At 45.3% G+C, this 6748-nt stretch overlaps 1 long non-coding RNA gene across 1 annotated transcript; it reads right to left on the minus strand.

Moving 5' to 3' along the window:
* Positions 1–546: 546 nt before the first annotated feature.
* Positions 547–2453, minus strand: LOC308325461. Its single transcript, XR_013965027.1, has 2 exons — positions 1009–2453; positions 547–897 (listed from the first exon to the last, which is right to left on the minus strand). It is a non-coding gene; the product is annotated as an uncharacterized lncRNA (long non-coding RNA).
* Between the last annotated feature and the right edge of the window lie 4295 nt (positions 2454–6748).

Here is a 6748-nt window from a genome sequence, read left to right on the forward strand (position 1 = left end):
CATCGATCCAAGGCGGGACACATTCAATTGATTGATCAATAAAATAAACATGCCCTGAAAATGGATGTGGCCCACTCATCTGACCACTTAAACACGGCAGCCGAATGGCGAATGAGGGTGAATTAACATAAGTTGCAGACAAATGGCGGCAGCTCAGCATTGAGGCTCTGTAGCCCAGTGGTTCCCAAACCTTTTACCCCGTGACCCAAAACAAATTAGACATTCGGCATTAGTGAAATTACAGATCTACAAGTTCACTTCTTAAACACTTTTTTTTATTCATTTATGGAAATTATTACACACATACCAGCTAGTTTATAATAGATTGTGATGGACCAGGTTTGATTTAAGCAATATTACACGAGAGGGTGTGATTTAACTTGATTATTGCCATGACAGTGATGCGGTAAGGAACGAGACAAAGTCGAGTTCCGCAAGCATCACTGAAGTGGCAATAATCACGCTAAACCACACCCTCGAGTATAATATTGTACAGTTACCCTTAAAACTTTTTTTTAATGTCAGATGTAGTCACTACGACCACAAATGTCCCAAGAAACTAGCTAGCCTAGCCACCGAGTTTGCTAGCGCTCTGGGAAAACAGAGCAGCTGAATTCTTTGTTTTGATTAGGTGGTGAATGGTGCTGGTTTAACCCACGGCTAGAGGCCGTTTCAACCAATCAGATTGCTTCCTCGAAACGACCTGTTGTAGAATATTGGTTTTATATGTAGATAAGTACTTCGTGACATTTTTAAAGGTGCTTTTATAAGCACACACTCCGCCAACATGGGGAGAGCAACGGACTTGAACTCATGCTTCCTTCATGCATGAGTGTCCAAGTCACTCCTTTACACCCGACGTGGAAGGAACATGTTATTCCAACCAGTCTCTTTGGACTAAGTAAGCATGGGTCCATGTGACCTATAAGCATGGGTCCATGCGACCTAAGCATGGGTCCATGCGACCTAAGCATGGGTCCATGCGACCTAAGCATGGGTCCATGCGACCTAAGCATGGGTCCATGCGACCTAAGCATGGGTCCATGCGACCCACTCTTTGGAAACCAATGCTGTAGCGGGTCCATCAGCACAACATATGCAGTACAGTCTGGTCATTTGGCCAATTGGGAAGATCTGAGGTCTATACTCTATACATTCTCCATTTCGTTCCAACTGTGTCAGATGAGTGGGCTTGATGTTTTCAAATGGCCATGATTGATAAAAGTCTTGGAACCAAGTGGACTGCAGCATTTTGTCTCGGAGGATAAATATGTACGTAGGTCTCGGCATGCATCTACCTTGGAATAGGACCCCCCCCCCCCCCCCCCTAACATTTCTGCTGTGGCAAAAAGTGTCCATTCTGTAAATTTGTTTACTTTTATGAATCTATGAGCAACAAAATGTCAACGAATGCCATGTAACCACTTTGTATATAAACTCAAAACTAGTCTCAACTAGTCCCTGGACAGTACGCATTGCCAAAAAGAAAGTGTAAACAAAGTCTTAAGAATGATCTTTCAGTATTTTGTTACAATCTGAAGATCCATGGGATTCAGAGTTGTCGCCAGCTCCCTGAGAAGGGGGAGTTGGTTTGTTGCTGATGGCACAATCAACTTCTCTCTCTCCCACTGCATAAGGGTCTCTCTCCCCCACTGGGGATGTGTGGGGAAAAAGCTGATTTCTCTTCCACTGTCTTGTTAGCTGACGTGGTTTTGTTTTGCTGTTTTGTGAATCAGCAGAATAATTCAGTTTCTTTATATCCCATACGGCTTTCCCTCTCAGCATCATCTGGCCATCTCTCCTTTTCCTCTGCCTCCCTCATTTCTTCTCCTGCCTCACTTCCATCTTCTCTGAATCCATTTCCCCTCCTCCCCTCTCCCTCATTTTCTACTATTGCCTCTCGTTCTTCGCCCTCTTGTTACCCCATCTTGTTACTTTACCCAGAACGCTATCCTCTTTCCTCTCTCCCATGATGGGATCCGGAGCAATTACAATACTGTTGGTTCTCAGATATTTATTTTATTTCAAATTTTCAAGGACCTTAACTGAGTCTACAAATGGACCCGTTAATTGGTTCCATCTATACACTCAGATTCTGATTGGAACCAATCAGAATCGTTAAAGGGATCCATTTAGGAATTAGATTGTTGAGAGGGAATTGTTAAGGAACCAAAATGGATGAAATCCTGAAGGATCCCAACTCTACTCCCATGTACAAGTGGCCAAGCAATCATTGCTCATTCGTAATTGTACGTAAAGGATTGATATAAATATTAAGCTTCAGACAAATGCTACATGTTGGTGACATGTTGATATTCTCTCCACAATGTTGTACTTAGTTTGAATTGTTTTAGAACTTGACTTGTGTTCAATTACTATTAAATTGGTAAATATTGTGTTTTAATGCTTGGTGTATTCTTGTGATTCTTTTATAAAATGTGAATCTGCAACAGACCTCCAGCAGGAGCAAGGTGAAAACACAGTCAGATCTTGCGAAGAACGTACAATGTTTACTGGTGCTAGATCCTGCAAGACTGTTGCTGGGACAGAGAGATCGATAATATAGTTAATTTTCTCCTGATTTGGCACTCTGAATTAAGCCATTGCGCCTGATATGTATTGTATGTATGTATTGTCGCAGTCCCGCCCCCTCGAGAGACCCGGAAAATAAATCCTCGTTCATTTTCCTCAGACTTTTCAGAAAGTATTTATTTAAAGACGTTTACGCTGCGGACAAAGCCAAATCATGACAACACAATGTTTTGGGCCAAACAAACGGCAGGTTACAACACTTTTCTTTGTTGTTTTTCTTCTTTGTAATTATTTGTTTGTTTGTTGTCATGATTTGTCACGACTCGAGTTGGCTTCGTACAACGCTTAAAAGGCATAACCCTTATGCCTTATGCTTAATTATGATACCTTAGTAGTAAATGTTTTACTTATTTTTAAACCATTTTTGCAAGGTCAGTTCAAATCACTTTGTTCTGGGTATGGTGTAAACCGGAGTAGCATGACCTCTAGGTGTCATACTGTATAGCACAACACGCCACAGTGACGCAAGCTTGTCGATTGGCTATTTCTTTCCATTTATTATTATTATTATTTTTTTGTTTTTTCAAAATGTTCACTTATAATAAAATACCCCAAACTTAATGAGCCGCAGGTTAGCAGCAAGCGAGGCAGGGAGGCAGCAGCCAGCAGCAGTCCGCACAGCAGGAGAGAAGCCAGGAATGAGCAGGTAGGCAGAGCCGTTTAAATAGCCTCTCTGATCAGGTAAAGAGTGCATGTGACTTGTCACCTGATCAGGTAGGCACGCTCTCGAGTTGCCTGCCTGAACTAGCTACACTACACAGGCTGCGCATCATGTCTGCACTGCATTACACAACATGTCTATTCTTCATAAGTTATCAGTCTTTCATGGGCACATTCATTTTAAATAAACCTGACTTGGTTAATCTTTCTGACTTTTTGTTATCGTTTCCATACAATATTCATGGTTGGAACGAGATGACAAAGTCAAGACAGAAAAGGCTGTTGAATGTCTGCCTTCCTTCGATTCATTTCCCTGTTTAGACCACAGAGGGGAGCTCCTGAACCACAAATCCCAAGCAGCTCATTTTGTTTCTCACTGGTTAACATGTTTCATAAATGTATTTGTAAATCCTCCTGTCCTCATTATACACCAGTGTGGCTTTGCAGGGAGCTTGATTAATCAGCCTGCCAAAAAAAAGAAAAGAAGGAGCTCATGAAATAAGCCAAATGCTCATAATGAGCATGTCATTGGTTAGTAAGACAAGATCTCTGAAATCCACAAAAAACATGCATTCTTGTTCATGGATGTCTTGCTAATCTGGTAGTGGGCCTCTGTGCGCAGCATTTAAGCCCTCACTTTGTTGCAGCAGGTGTTGAACTCATGTTCTACACTCCTTCCTTCCTTCCTTCCTTCTCTCTCCTCTTCCACTCCCTTCTCCTCTTCTCCCCACTTGAAGGATTGATTGGCCCAACTGGCACTGTAAGCAGCCTCAGCTGGCGCGATCGAGGGTCCCCCAGGAGGAGCTCTGCGTCGGAGTCGGACGAGGCCTGATCTCCTGCGCTCCTCCTCGGCACCAGGTGAATAATTCAGCCGGTGGAGCCAGACGAGGTGAGCTGCGGATGTGGGGGAATACACCTGTTATCAGCCCAACTTTAAGGACTATGGGCACTGGCAGCCTAGTCGTGACACACACAGAAATCTCTCACACACACACGCACATGGACACACGTGCGCACTCGCACGCACGCGCGCACGCACACGGTGGAAGAAGCAAGAAGCCTGCCTGGGCCTCATTAGCCGTGATGAGGACAGGTAGCTGCCATCGCCTCTCCATCCCCTGCATGTCCCCCATGGCTAGGAACAAATTGGTGACAGCGCTCCCAGCCACTGTCGGGCTACACGAGACACACTCTGCTCTGTCACTAGGTTCCCCATCCTGCCACATGGCGGTACGGACGTGCACATCGGCTCGAGCTCAATTTATACTCCCGTCGCATGGCGGCGCCGCTTGCCGGAAATAACAGATTTTCACGCTAACGACACGGACGCACTAGAGCAGGGGTGTCAAAGTGGCGATCTGCGGGCCGCGGAGCTGTCCAATGCGGCCCCCGACATGATTAAAAAAAAAAGTTAATTAACACCTGATGTCACTTACCTCTATAAGTGACATCAGTGCTTGCTTCCCGAGCGCCTTAATTGCTCTCGGGCCGAGAACAATGAGCACAACTACCAGGAATGTGTGGACTAGAGTATAAAATGAGGCTTTTCTTTCGACCTATCTACCGCTGTACCGTAGCCTATATGTCTCTCTCACAAGTAACACACCGAGCAGGACAGAGCTGAGCACACTCCTTTTGACGGATCTTTTCGCTCGGGAGGAACAGGAGAGAGCACAAGACACGTTCTGGGAGGAACTGCTTGACTCGCTCTCACAGAGCGCTCTTGACCTCACAGTCAGGGAGGGAAGAGCCTGCGCCCGGAGCCACGCAGCGGTTCAGGTTCCCTGCCACAGGTACAGACGTAGCCTGCACCACAATAAGGTCATTAACAGTCCCTCTGCGTTTTTACTCTGACAGAGCATCAGGCATTGTCCTGCTGTCACATTCTTTCTGGTGCACACCAAAGCATGCAGGTCCTGTGAGCTATATAGCGCCTTGTGCTGCTGCTGATGCATGCAGTGATGCACACATTTATACCAAGCTGGGTCATGCACACAATCTCACGCACGCACGCACACGCACCAAGGAAGCTTTGAGAAGGAAGAGAAGTGGTCACTCACCGGAAGTGCAATGAATACATGGCAGTGAATGGAGCTGAGCTGGACCAGCTCATAACAAACATTATTTATGAACAATTGAGACCTTTGTCATATAATCGGTTTAGGAATATAAAAGAAGACATATCACAGGTTGTTTTCTAATCACTTACTTTTCGATGTGCACAGTATATAATATTATCTGAGCCTGAGGATCTAAACAACCGCAGGTATCGTTTCTGGCTCCGAAGTATCGTGAGATTTGGCTGCCAGACATGGAAACGGTGGGAAATCTTGTGATACTTGGTATGTTCAGAAAGGTACTTTGTGCTCTTTAGATACCATACCTCTATAAAATGTACACAGTGTACACATCGAAAAGCAACAAAGCAGACAATAATGTGTGTATTTTCCAGTGATTACTTTACAAAAGGTCTCAGTCATTCATAAATAATGTTTGTTCATGAGCTGGTCACTGAGCTCTCATTTACTCCAGCGCATTCTGCCAAACTTCCGGGTAGTTTGGCTCCCATGAAAGTGTCCATGAAAGTGTCATGGCCCAGTCACGTGACCACTTCTCTTCCTTCTCAAAGCTTCCTTGACACACGCACACACACACACACACACACACACACACACACACACACACACACACACACACACACACACACACACACACACACACACACACACACACACACAAAATATTTTTGCCACACGTCACACACACACATTCTCTCTCCATATCTCTTATATTCTTAATCCTCTACCACTCTCTGACAAGGCTCTCTCAACTTGCCATCTTTTGCCTCTCTTTCTCTCACATTACTCTCTCTTAAGGTCCTTGCAGACTCCTGCGTTTTTTTGTAAAATTCCCGGCGTTTTTACTGCCATATTTCCAAAAGAATGCAGCAGTCTGCAAGGACCTTAACTCTTCCTCGCTCGTGTACTCTCTCACCATCTCTCACCTTCTCTCTCTCCTCTGTCACTCTCTTCCTGTAACTCTCTCTCCCCCTCCCCCATCTCTGAGTTAAGTTTAACAGATGCACCTGATGGCAGCATCATCCTGGAGCACCTGTCAGCTGTCTGCCTTCATCATGGCTCCTTCGCTGCCACCAGGGCCACGGGGAAGTAGCTCTGCCGACAGTCGCTACTATCAACAGCTGCATCTTATTATTTTAAACAGGGCTGCCAGTCAATTTCCACAGAGAAAGCGTTTATTTAATTTTTTAATTTTCCTTTTTTTACTTTACCACTCACACGCCGCCTCCTCCTCATCCTCCTCCATGTCGCTCCCTCCCGGTTCTTCTGGATGGCAACGTGTTGAATACGGGCAATTATATTTGTGGCGGAGAGAGGGAGGTGATGGTGGAGAGATGGGGAGAGAGATGCCAGGGAGTTTGTCTACCCGGCGACAGCGAGGGGAAGGGGATGGAAGGCGGCAGGCATAAGTTGTCGAA

This window comes from Protomyctophum bolini, assembly GCF_963924005.1.
Source record: "Protomyctophum bolini genome assembly, chromosome: 2".
Lineage (NCBI taxonomy): Eukaryota > Metazoa > Chordata > Actinopteri > Myctophiformes > Myctophidae > Protomyctophum > Protomyctophum bolini.